General features: G+C 44.3%; 1 protein-coding gene across 1 annotated transcript in view; it reads right to left on the bottom strand.

Annotated features, from left to right (window-relative positions):
• Positions 1-13,392, bottom strand: part of LOC311521521 (uncharacterized protein) — a 173,757-nt gene that overhangs the window by 76,690 nt on the left and 83,675 nt on the right. Inside the window, exon 2 of the mRNA XM_084629849.1 lies at positions 465-771. The gene's annotated coding sequence lies outside the window, so the exon portion shown is untranslated. The remainder of the gene's footprint in view (positions 1-464; positions 772-13,392) is intronic.

Raw genomic sequence — 13,392 nt, 5'->3', positions numbered from 1 at the left:
TCTCTCAGGCACTTTTGAAACTCTCACCCACAGACTATGAAAAATACCTTTATAGACCCACACACCCAATCTACATCTATATGTGGCTCATAAAAGCACCTGTTCCAATAATGTTACTAACAATGTAAGTTAAGTGGTGTAGGGAATTAGTGGTTTCTGGAGATGAGTTTAAATCCTGTCTAGGGTTACAGGCAAAAGTTAGCATAGTGGTCTCATTTAGTATCCATTTATACACATCACAAGGCAACACAGCTAGCATACCTAGCAGTGTTTTACAAGGCCCAAAACCAGAACAGCAAGGAAAAGACTAAGATGTTCAGATATCTGAGAAGAATCATGCACTACGAGTGATTTCAGCTAATTCATTTAGTTCTTTCAGAAGCACCAGTTTCACACTTGATTTTAAAATTTAGAAAAAAGGTGGCACAGAAATGCAATACAAACTTAAGCCAAGTTGGCCTTACCTGAGCTGGATATTAGGTTCTGTGCTACATCAGTTCAGGCTAAGTTGCCCTCTCCCCATCGGGCCCATCTGGTAGAAAATATTTCCAGTTCCAAAATGTTCACCTTCATGACCCTTAGAATTTTCTGTCCTAAGCGGAAACCTCCAGACTATCCAAGCTCTGCTCGCTTTCAGTATCACTCTGACACTCTCAAATCAATGCAGCGTCATCTGTCTCCGGTGTGCCCCCACACAAGCGGTCACTGCAGCAGGGAAATGCAACGTCAGAAGCTGTCACTATACAGACTCTCTTCCCTCTACCAGGCTCACTGCAAAGAAAACAAGAAGAGGTCCATCAGCTTTCTATTTCTTGCACCACGCATATATTTTTGTCATAAAATCAGTATCGGTTTGCAAACAAAAAAAAGTGTTAAAATTCTGTTTACGTGAACACCCAAGTAAATACACTCAGGGCTTGGCTGTACCATGGGGGTTACAATGGATGTAACCCTGTAGTGCAAATGCTATGGGGAAGTTACTACAGCAACAGAAGGAGTTCTTCTATCCTGGTAGTAACCCCACCTCCCAGAGGTATGTCTACATTCCAATTAAACACCCACAGCTAGCCCATGTCAGCTGACTCAGGCTCATGGAGCTGTAAAATTGCAGTGCACACACTTGGGCGGGAGCCCAAGCTCTGGGATCCTCCCCGCCTTGCGGTGTCCGAGAGCTCAGGCTCCAGCCTGAGCCCGAACGTCCACATTGCAATTTTATAGCCCAGCAGCCCGAGTCAGCTGACATGGGTCAGCTAAAGACGTTTTATTGCAGTGCAGAAATAGCGATTGTAGCTAGGTTAACAAAAAACGCTGCTGTTGACCCAGCTACATCTACACTGGAAGGTAGAAGCTGTGGCATCATAGCTATGTCTCCCAGGCCTCATGATCACTATACCGTGACCACTTTGTACAACATTTCAAGGGTGTAAACCACCAAAGAGGAAAGGAAGCACTTAGGGTGGTACAAGGGACCATAAAAACAGTGGTGCTGAAACTGAGCAAATGAGGATTAAGGCTGAGTTGTCATGAACATTTCCTAAGCCGCACAGTCTGAGACACTGTGGAGTAGTCTCCCAAAGGAAACTTAGGGAGCTACATGGCTCAGGTTATTGAAGAGCGTGGGCTGGACTAAGCAATGGCAAAAATACCAAAGGGAGAATCCTGAACTGGCCAAGGGGGATGGGTTACATGCCTCACTAGGTCTTCTCCATTTCCAGTGTTTGCTTCTTTGTGGATGCACAGGACCTAGATATGTTTGTGCATCCAAACAGCTGTTAAAGCCAGTGGGCAGTGATGCAGTCGCTCAGCCAGAAATTTCACAAAGCAGCGGGCACACAATTGACCATACGTTTAGATCTTAATGGCAACACACACAACCAAATTATTTAAAACAGTTATGACCTCATTTTGCTCAGTTTGGTTTCATTTTATTCATAACATATTCTGTGGTCATTTTTGAAAACTGAGCGGCTCAAATTTTGCTATTCTCCCTTCCAGTTTGAGATTCCAGTCATGTCCTGATTTCAGTGCTGCTGCATAGAAAAAATGCCCAACACTGCTTTATATTAATGGAGAGATCTCGCCTTGTTGAATTGCATTTTGTTTAGGATTAGGATGGAATTGTGTGATCTGACCAGACATTCTGGGTGAAGTAAAATGCAGTCAATGGGCCTACAGCCACATGATGTCATTTATTTATGCAGAGAAGCTCAGTTCAAACACACCTCATTTTCAGTGGGGTCCTGTGTTTTACCCCATTTTCTAGCTTGGTTGACAGATTTATGAGGGCAAGTGGATTTACCTGGAGGTCTCAAAGCGAGTTAACCCATGGAGACGGTAGGCAGACATATACTATACAACGTCACCCTCAGTTTTCCTGCAGGAAAACACAAGACCCTCCAAAGCCCTTTGCTGCTCTAATTCGTTATCCCACACTGTTAACGAGCGAACAGTGCTAATGGAAAAACCAAACTGATTTCCCAACACTAGCAGCTGCTACCAGTTATATTTTAGATGGAATAATCTTGGCCATTTGCTGACAGCTAAACACAATGAAGCCCAATGGTACACAGGGATTATCTGTCATCCAAACGTTACAGGAAATTGTTGTTAGTCCTTCATCCTGCAATATTCTCTCAAAGACATCAAAAAAAGTTATGAAAGCTGTTAGATTGCAACCTGTGGTATGCACAGCACACAGAACTTTAAAGGCTGATTAGAATTTTCCAGCTGAGAATCTCTAAACTATTTTCCAATCACTAACTAGGCTTTGAAAGTGGTTTTCAAATAAATAAATAAATAAATACAGAGAGAGAGAGACAGACAGACATTGAATTAAACCATGTATTCCTGCGCAGTAGAATGCAGTACCTTCACTTGACTTGGATTTTGTAAAATGGCTACCGCAGCAAATTGTTTATTAGGGCAGCTCAAGACATTTCTTCCATTAGGGAAAAAAAAATACTCTCAGCATTGGCAGCAAAAGCAGCAGTAGCAGGGGGCTTGGAAAGGGGAATAATCTGAATAATTCCGAGAAAATTTACAGGTTTGTAGTTCTTACCTCAAATAATTCAGAAAAAGTTGTTTTTGCAGGCATAAAACTGCCCATTTGTCACAGAGTGTGACGTTGCTACATGAAATTGACAAGCCACCTCAAGGGGAAAATTTATGATTCCGGCCAGGAGGGGATGTAAAGTCCACTTTCAGTATGAAAAGGCTGAATTAACGGTGTGACTCCACTTCTGAGCTCATTCACAAATACTTGTGAACACACTTCAAAGCATTTAAAACCCCAACATTCACAAGTCCCTTTGTGATACTTCCCTTTCATGTCTCTCCAACCATGCTACAGCCCAAGATGTAATGACCAAAAAACAAACAAATAATCTAGAACAGTTTATACATTCCTCCTCTGAGTTGGTTGCATTTATTTGTGAGTAGTCCTTTGTATGGTGAGTGTAGACAGGTATAAAAAACATAGTCAGCACAGAAAGCACTTTGGAAAATTTTAATCACACTAATAATCTTTTTCTGTAAGATGGCAATCATAATGGTAGGTGAGAACCTACAACCAATAAGCTACCAGGCAACAAATTTCAAATCTGCCTCCCCCTCAAACATATCCTATGCTTATAATTCACTCCCATTTTCCATTGCAGTGGGGAAGGAGGAGGACGACGACGAACTTTAGAATGTGAACTGAAGATCATCAGATTCAGGCCATCTCAGAACAAGGATTGCAGGAGAGGGAAGAAAGAAAAATACAATTAAAAAATGGCGAGGTTCATACAGAGAACACCCAGTAGCAGCATCCTCTTGTTTATATCATCGAGGCTCCAGCTTGAGTGCCTCTGCTGATCTTAACTGTGGTAGTATGGCATGGGGAAAGAGATGGCTTTAAATCAGGGGTGGCCAACCTGTGGCTTCAGAGCCGCATGCGGCTCTTCAGAAGTTAATATGCAGTTCCTTGTATAGGCACCGACTTTGGGGCTGGAGCTCCTGGCGCCAACTTTCCAATGTGCCAGGGGGTGCTAACTGCTCAACCCCTGATTCTGCCACAAGCCCTGCCCCCACTCCACCCCTTCCCGCCCCCTCCCCTGAGCCTGCCGTGCCCTCACTCCTCCCCTCTACCCCACAGAGCCTCCTGCACGCCACAAAACAGCTGATTGGGAGTTGCTGATCGGCGGGGCTGCTAGTGGGCAGGGGGCGCTGGGAGCGACAGGAGCTGATGGGGGGCTGCTGATGTATTACTGTGGTTCTTAGGCAATGTACATGAGGAAATTCTAGCTTCTTTTCAGGCTCAGATTGGCCACCCCTGCTTTAAATGAAAGCTAGACTCTTCAAGTAGAACTGCTAGGTTCTTGCTGAGAGAATCCTACAACAATTCTTCCGCAGCTTCTGTTTTTAGACCTCGTAGAGAACAAACAAATACCCAAAAAACTTTGTTGTTTTTTTTTGCCCAGAACTTGTCCTTCAGTTGATGAGAGTTTTAGATATGGATTTTTTGTAGCCTCATTATATAAAATGATTTCTACTTGACCCCACTAAAACATAATAATCAGACTGGAAAAAGCAGAAGATTACAAGTTTTTGGGAAACACTCAAGAGACTTTTTCTTCCACTAATGTCTGCCAAAAAAAAAAAAAAAGACAGTGAAACCGAAAAGAATTCCCCTCTCCCCACGCACACCCTTTTTTGGAATGAAAAATGCATATTTTACTGGGAAGGAACTGTATAAATATGACCTTTAGAAGTCAGATTCTTCTTGCTTAAGACAGGATGAGAAATAAATCAAAATTTCTGTAATTGCAAACTTAAGCCAGCTGTAATATTATCCATTCTTCATTAGGTACTAGACCATGTGCCCGAGGAATGCAAACACGTCAGACAAATACAAAGTGAGACTGGCGATTTATTTACTAGAACATCCACCAAGCGTTTTAAGCGTTCATTATATAAACGAGCAACGTGAATTAGACATAGCTACTTCACATCTTCAGTGCCAACTGCAAATTTGTAAGCATCAAGTCATAACCTACACTGGCCTTTTGTCTGCCAGCTCACACACACCCAACTATTTAGTCTCATCTAACACAGGGGAATAATGAGAGGCAAGTAAATTGGCAGAGAGTCTTCCAAAACCACACACACACTTCCCAGAATGCATTCCTCCCCTAGATCTACTTCTCCACTCTCGTGAGTCCACACCAAATGGGTCATATTACTTCCCCCAAAATCCCAACTCATGTAATTTGCATGTGACTGCACAGAGCAGCATCTAGTAACATAGAAACTTTCACTGTAATAGTTCCTTTTCCTACACAGTCTACCTGCTTTTTCCTTCCATAACTGAACACACAATTAGATGTGCCTGGCTTCAGCCACTTACAGGCTGCTCAACCACAATGAATCACTAAGTGATGTGACAGCCATGAACTGGCTAACACCTATGATTAAAATTGGGCCCTCCAGAACTAAATGTGTGAATCTACACAGCTTGCACTAAAGAGCCAGGCTCTCTGGTTGAGCGCTGTAACAGACTCTCATCCTGTGTGGATCAGGCTACTGAGGGGGACATTTACACACTGAAGAGGGTGGTACTGGCATTCCCAAGATACCCAACTCCTGACATCTCAGATACACTGGTCTCTTGTGGTTAAGTAGGGGACTATCATACAGCAGCTGGGAAGAACAGCCCAACAGAAAAAAAAAATGCATACGTACCCAAAACATGCCATCTCCTATACTCAAGGGAGGACTTTCACTACAGAAAGCAAAAATAAATTAATGTCGCCAGAATCTTGAGCCCCTTTTACGACTAGTGGGTCTGTTTACCTTTAGAAAGGAGGCCATTAAGAGGGACATGATGCAAGTATATAAAATACTTAGTGGTACAGAGGAAGTAGATTGGGGGCATCAGTTTCCCTGGTCTCAGAATACAAGAAACTGGCTTACAGTCAATGGGAAATTCAAAAACTGGTAAGAGGAAATAGTTTAATCACACCTAGTGTGAAAAAGTGTCAAACGTGTTGGCATGGGACATTATGGAGGCCAAGAATTTAGCAAGGTTCAAAAAGGGATTAGATTTTTAGATGGATATCAAGAATTTAGAGTTATAATAATTCATGACAATAGAAGTTTTGGGAGGGCTATTAAACTTTGTGTTTCAGAGTTTAAGCCACTCTGCTTAACAGAGATCAGAAAGAGATCAATGAGGGGTGCAGATCAGTCCACAGGTACTTACTGCTGGGTTTACACACCATCTTACGCGGCATGCCGTTTTGCCCACAGTCAGCAACAGGGCACTGGACTACATGGACCACTGCTCTGATCCAGTCTGGCAATTATATTCCTATGAAAATATATATTTTAAATTAGCTTTTCCCCTAAAAGCCATCCTCATTCTTCAAACAAGACCTTAAAGGGATTAATAATCAATGATGTATGCCAAGAATGGATCCCACATACTCAAAATATCATTCATTTTCTAGTCCAAAAAGTATATTTTCATGTTTGGCTGCCTCTTCTGAAGACAATTTTTTTTTTCTGGAAATACCTTGGATTTCCATTGCCTTGATATTACTACTCTGGCTACCAATATGCTGATTCTGATTAACGCTCTTCTTTTTAAACCCCAACTAATCATATCAAGTAACAGAAAATTTAAGAGAAACCTGAAGTGTTAAATCCAAGATTTGACTCGTGCTGAGAAATGAGCTTCCAAAATTCTGCAATCTTAGTATATCCCTGAAATATATAGCATCAGCATATGAGAATCTTCAGAATTCTTAAAACTACTATTTCAACAATTTTTGGCCTGCTATAAATCCTAAAATTGCTAGAATTGAAAAATCAGAAAAAATTATTTCTTTTTTGGTGTATTTTGAGCAAATGAAGCCCTTTTGGACTATGCAAGGGAAACAGTTAAATGAATTAAATACAATAAATCAATTTCTCTTGTTTTTTGTGTGGCTCTTCCATACAGCAAAAGGAGAGAAATGACTGTCTAAAAATATAGGAAAATGTGGCTATAAAATGACAAAATCTGGCAGAGGAACTGAAGGACAGATATAGCAGTTACCTAATTTATTTTTTAAACTGACAAAATGTCAGTAGTGTATTTGCCAAGCAGAGAATTCTGTTAAGCACAACTCAAACCTAAACCCTACATTATTTTGTTTTGTTTTTTTTAAACTTAAAACAACCTTGGCCAAGAGTACCTTACGACTAATGCCTGGTATTGACCAGCATTTTAAAGCAATGGCAGCAAAAGCTGTTAACAATCCTCAGCTAGGGCAGGCAGATCTGGTGATTTAATTGTTTCTGAAAAATATGAAGACTACATCTACCTTTCCCAGAGAAGAAAGAGGGCTTAAACTTTTAGATTCTGCTGAACAGAACATACTGAAGTTTCGAGTCATGGGATGATATCACAATACTGAACATATCTTTTAAACAAATATGCAATGGTACTGCATGGCTCAGATGGGTGGAACTACAAAGGCTTCAAGACTGATGTGTTAACATCCAAGGAACTGAAAGTCACTACCATCAGATGGCAGCTGAGGTGACCTTTGTGAAATGAGTAAGCATCTCAACCCCATATCACAAATTGGTACCCTAAGTGGGATTGAGTTTCTGAAGATGGAACTCTCCCTCTCACCCCTAATATCAGAAAGCAGGTACATTAGTGTGGCAGACAGGGTTAGGGGTTAAGGCAATTTGTACTCAAGCTACCTGCGCTGTGTCTGTTCAGGATATAAAGACAACTTGTAGCGAGTCTGATGAAAACACGGTAAGTCGATGGGCAAGCGCTCACCCATCAACTTAATTAATCCACCTCAATGAGAGGCGGAAGCTATGTCAATGGGAGAGCTTCTCCCATCAACATAGCGCGGTGTAGACACCACTTTAAGTCGATGCAACTTACAATGAATCAAGTTATGCAGCTTATGTAACTTAACTAGTGTAACTTGCATCAGCCTTCAGCGTTTGTGCAGACAAGGCCTAAGGCAGTAAATTCAGCACCATTTGCCAGCAGCAAACATTTTTTAAAATATTAAAAACATGTATTTGGCATTTTGTGCATTTCTTAATTAAACACCACCTCTGAGGCTCCAGGCAAGGTTTATTCATATCATATGCTGCTGTCTCCCCACCTCCCACAAACTTCATAAGGATCTCGCCCCTGCTGTGTTAGCACTTTATTTCTGTTGGCAACTGCCAGTTTGTGCATTTACAAATGCACAGTGAAGTCAGAGGTTGAGAGTTGAAGGAGAAGGTGCCCTCTCTTTTCACAACACCTTGAGAGAGGGAGTGCAACAGCGACATTGAAGCAGGGTTTACAGATCATAGGATCCCCTATCATCCTGCTAGCAGATGGTTCTCTTTCTATATACTAGAAAACTGTCAGCCCGAGAAACTTCCCAGCTCCTCAAGGCAAACGGCCCTTTGGCTGTCTTAATAAAACATCTCTGTTGCTAGGTCTGCAGGAATAGAAATGGATTACAGAACACAACACAAAAACAGATCTGTACTGTTACTGCCTGAGGCTGTTAACCCTCCTCTGAAGCACTGTGTGCAGGCTTAGTCTCTGTGCCCCAGGAAAGCTATTATTGCCTGGGAGAGTGGGTAATATGGGGCTGGTACTAGTTTTAACCACTGGGAGAGAGGAGACAACTATGAAGTGACCTGATGTAGCATTTTAAAACATTAACGGATTGACAAAGATGACAAATTACATGACCACTTTAGAGATGTTTGTATCTGTGAGAGGTTCACAAAAGTAAGAAACTAGGAGTAAAATAGAGAACTCTAGCAAAACCACCTCACATAAACAGTAATAAAACAGAGTAATTTAGCAGGGAAGGCCACTGAAGCAAAGCGTATGAGTTTAATCACGACATTGCGGGGGGAGGGGGAAGGGGGGGAGTGGAAGAGGCTACTGAGGAGTCTTGGAGAGAAAGAAAAACAATGGCTAAATATTTATTTGTAATCCAGTACTAAAATATCCTATGCCCCAATGTCCCTACCTCTCTTCACAGGCCATTCAAAACTAATATGAACCAGAAACTTAGGTTTGCTAGGCCAGATATTCCCCACCCCTTGTTTTGAAGAATGTATTATGATCACAGACTTGTAGACTGGATAAAGAAAAAAAAATCCATCTTCACATGTGGCCTAAAACAGGATTTGAACTCAGTACACTAGCCCCCTAAACTCCTCATTATACAGAATGAAAAAGGCCCATATCTCTCAGCAAGTATCTGTGCTGCTCACTGTGCCTGAATTCCTGCTAGGAGCTGGATGACTGCAACGAATTCTGCTTATAACCGCAGCTCTCGGGAGGCAGGCAGCCGTGCCACTTGAGCAGAGAACAGCTCTAAAAGCTCCATGACAAGATTCTTGCTACTTACTGCCAATGGACCATTAAAAAATATTTCCCAATATTCCCAGCTGGTCACTGCTCCCCAAAGACCTCCTACCCAACTCCCACTGTAAAAAAGAAGGGAATTATCAGACACGTAGACAGTAGTGAGCTGGAGCCGGAGCTGGTTCGCGCAAACTGGTTGTTAAATTTTGAAGCAGTTTTAGAGCCGGTTGTCAACCTGCTTCCCTGCAGGGGGTGCTGAGGCTTTGATGGGCTCCAGCCGAGAAGTGATTTAATTCCTCCTCCAGCCGCCGGGGGTGCTGTGCTGCGGGAGCCATGTGGGCTGCCGCCTGGCCCTGAGCACAAGCCCTGTTACTGCTGCTGCTCCCCCAACCCCTGGCCCTGGGGTTCCCGCTGCTGCCTGGTGGGTCCCCTGCCACAACCCCCCGCTGCCTGCAGCCAGCCCCTACCTCTAGTCAGCCCCTGCCCTGTCTCCAGCCAGCCCCACACCCCCTTGCCTCCAGCCAACCCCGCCACCCCCTGCCCTGCCTGCAGCCAGCCCCGCACTCCCAGCCTCCAGCTAGCCCTGCCCCACGCCCCTGTCTACAGCTGGCCCCACGTCCACTGGTGCCCTGCAGTTCCCAGGGCAGTAACCCTGCACAGCTGCTTCAATGAGGGGGGCAGGGAAAGCTGGGACCCACACATGTGTCCACCCTAGGGTGACCAGACAGCAAGTGTGAAAAATCAGGACAGGGGGTAGGGGTAATAGGAGCCTATATAAGAAAAAGACCCCAAAATCGGGACATCTGGTCACCCTGACACACCCCCAGGGAGTGGCGGGGACCCACAGATGTGAAACGGAGCTCATTTCTATTTCAGGCCCATCTTTTTAAAAAAAAAACTTTAGGCAGGGTTAACATACACCCGTATTTTCCCGGACACGTCAGGCTCTTTGGTTCTTAAAACTGCTGCCCGGGAGGAATTTTTGAATTTTAAAAATTCCTCCCGGGAAAATACGGACGTATGATAACTCTGTTGGTACAAAAAATACATACTGGGGCACATCCCTTAAATCAGAACTTTTTATAGGGAACCGGTTGTTATGATTTTGGCAGCTCATCACTGCACGTAGATGAATACATGACAAAGAATCAACATGGCTTTTGAAGGGGAAATCATGCACCACCAATCTGTTAGAATTCTCTGAGGGTGTCAACAAACATGTAGACAAGGGTGATCCACTGGATATAGTGTACTTGGACTTTCAGAAAGCCTTTGACAAAGTCCCTCACCACAGGCTCTTAGGCAAAATAAGGAGTCATGGGATAAGAGGGAAGGTCCTCTCACAGGTCAGTAATTGGTTAAAAGATCAGAGACAAAAGGTAGAAAAACACTATGTTTTCCCAGTGCTGCTAGAAGCTGAAAGATAGGGGGTAGATCACTAGATAATTGCTCTGTTCTTTTCACTCCCTCTGAAGCATCTGGCACTGGCCACTGTCAGAGACATGGTACGGGGCTAGACGGACCATTGGTCTGACCCAGCCATCTGACCTGTCTGCTAGTTACTTTGAGGGGGGGCGGGGGGGGGAGGCAAATGTAAGGCTGTCTAGCCTGTGACTTGTTTAGTCTGGAAAGTGCTAGGTAAAGCTATCGGGACTAGCTGAGCACCTCAACACTTACAGAGATATAAAGGAATGACGTCTGCTCTTCTCAAAGAAAAAATAATAATAATAAAAAACTTTTCCCAAAGGATCCCTGCGGTATGTAAAGCTAAGAGAAGGCAACTTCACTTATTTCCACAGGGAAACCAAAGAACACAGGAGCTGCAGGGAACTACTGAGAGCCTATAGACTCTCTCGGTATCTCATAATGTCTTTTTCCCCTCAGAATAAACCTTAAATTATCTGGAGAGTTGGGATGGACAATTTGGAGAAAGTCCAGACGAGAGTAACAAAAGTGATAAAAGGTATAGAAAACCTGACCTATGAGGAAGGGTTAAAAAAAGTGGTCATGTTTAGTCTCAAGAGCAGACAGAAGGGCGGGACCTGATAAGTCTTCAATTATATTAAGGGCTGCTCTAAAGAGGACTGTGATGAATTGTTCTCCATGTCCAGTGAAGGTAGGACAAGAAGCAATGGGCTTCATCTGCAGCAAGCCTGGTCTACACTAGGAAATTAGTTGGGTTTAACTACATCACCCAGAGGACGTGAAAAATCCACACACCTGAACAAGACAATTAAACCGATCTATTACCTCTGTTGTACAGTGTTAGGTTGACGGGAGAATTCTCCAGTCAACCTAGCCATCACCTCTCAGGGTGGTGGATTACCTACACCGACAGGAGAATCCCTCCCATTAGCATAGGTGGCGTCTTCACTGGAGCACTACAGCAGCACCAGTGCAGCATTTGAAGCGTAGACGAGCCCTTAGGTTAGATATTAGAAAACACTTTAACAATAAAGGTAGCTAAGCTCTCCAACAGACCTTCCAAGGAAGTTGTGGAATCCCCATCATTGGAGGTTTTTAAACAACAGGTTACTCAGCACCTGTCAGGGATGGTCTAGGTTTACGTGGTCCTTCCACAGCACAGGAAGCTGGACTTGAGGACTTTTCAAGGTCCCTTCCAGGCCCTCCTTTCTCTAAGTCATCTGTCATGGCAACTATGTCTCCAGCACTCTAGGTCTCTCCTTTTTCTCCCTCTAAAGAATGATATGTTAAAATATACAAAGTGAATATCCTTCAATCAAACTATAATAAGTTGTCAAGCGGTTATTTTTGTTACTTTGCTGATTTGTAAAGTTCAATCATTATCTACGGAAATATTTTTGGGGCAGTTTTTGGGTGTACAGTGAAATTGATATTTACCAATAAAAATCTAATCCTTCTAAGCCTCCCTATAAACTGTTGATTTGTTGCTGTGTGCGGTGTTGGACACAATTCAGCTGTGCTAACCAAGCGGTAAGAGACAGGTGAGTAGTGTGGGAGCAGAGCTGGGCAGGAAAAGCCACAAGAAAGTGGCAGGCAGAGAGGATACTGGATTGGAAGTGCAGTCTAGTCTCTAGAGGTAGTTTTGCCAGCTGTTGAGTACAGAAGGTTCAATCCAGGGAGACAAGAGGTTTGTGAGGAAGTTGAGAAGGCCTCCAAGACCTGTAGAGCTAAGGGAGAGCTCGGAGAAGCAGGATCAACAGAGCAGTAGCAATGGCCAGGACTTGACATGTAGGGCAAATGACACAGGAGAGTAAAGTGGATCTGGGAGAATAGATCACAGAATCACAGTGGCATGCTGGAACCAACATGTTACAAAAATTATAGATCATACCGTAAAAGCAATCTACCTTCTAAATCTTATTTTTCAGAAGTCTCTCCAAGCATCATCATCAAAAAAAAACATGCCTGAAGACCCAAAACAGGGAACATAGAAGAGTAGGGTTGCCAGTCTGATTTTAGACTGGAATGCCTGGTTGAAAAGGGATCCTCTCAGCTCCTATCGGCATCGCCGACCAGGCCGTTAAAAATCCGGTCAGTGGTGCAGCAGGGGCCTGGGGCTAAGGCAGGCTCCCTACCTGCCCTGGCTCCGCGCTGCTCCCGGAAGTGGCCGCAAGGTCCCTGTGGCTCCTAGGCACTAGGGTGGCCAGGGATTGGGAGGCTCCACATGCTGCCCCCGCCCTAAATGCCGGCTCCACAGCTCCCATTGGCTGGGAACCATGACCAATGGGAGCTGTGAGAGGTGGTGCCTGCAGGCACGAAGGCAGTGTGCACGGCACAGTCACCTGGCCACCCCTGCACCTAGAGGCTGCAGGGACTTGGCGGCCACTTCCTCAGAGCCGCGGTAAGCACTGCCGGGACCCCACACCCCCCAAGCTCCTGGCCCAGCCTGGAGTCCCCTCCCGTACCCCAAATCCTTCATCCCCAACCCCAGCTGGAGCCCTCTCCCCCACTCCTCCTCCCCAAACCCCTCATCTCCAGCCCCACCCCAGAGACCATACCCCCTCCCCCAGCCCCGTGAAAGTGAGTGAGGGTGGGGA

The sequence above is a fragment of the Lepidochelys olivacea genome (genome assembly GCF_965140295.1).
Source record: "Lepidochelys olivacea isolate rLepOli2 genome assembly, chromosome: 6".
Lineage (NCBI taxonomy): Eukaryota > Metazoa > Chordata > Testudines > Cheloniidae > Lepidochelys > Lepidochelys olivacea.
The sequence above is the reverse complement of the archived record's forward strand: the minus strand, read 5'-3'. Positions and strand labels throughout refer to the sequence as shown.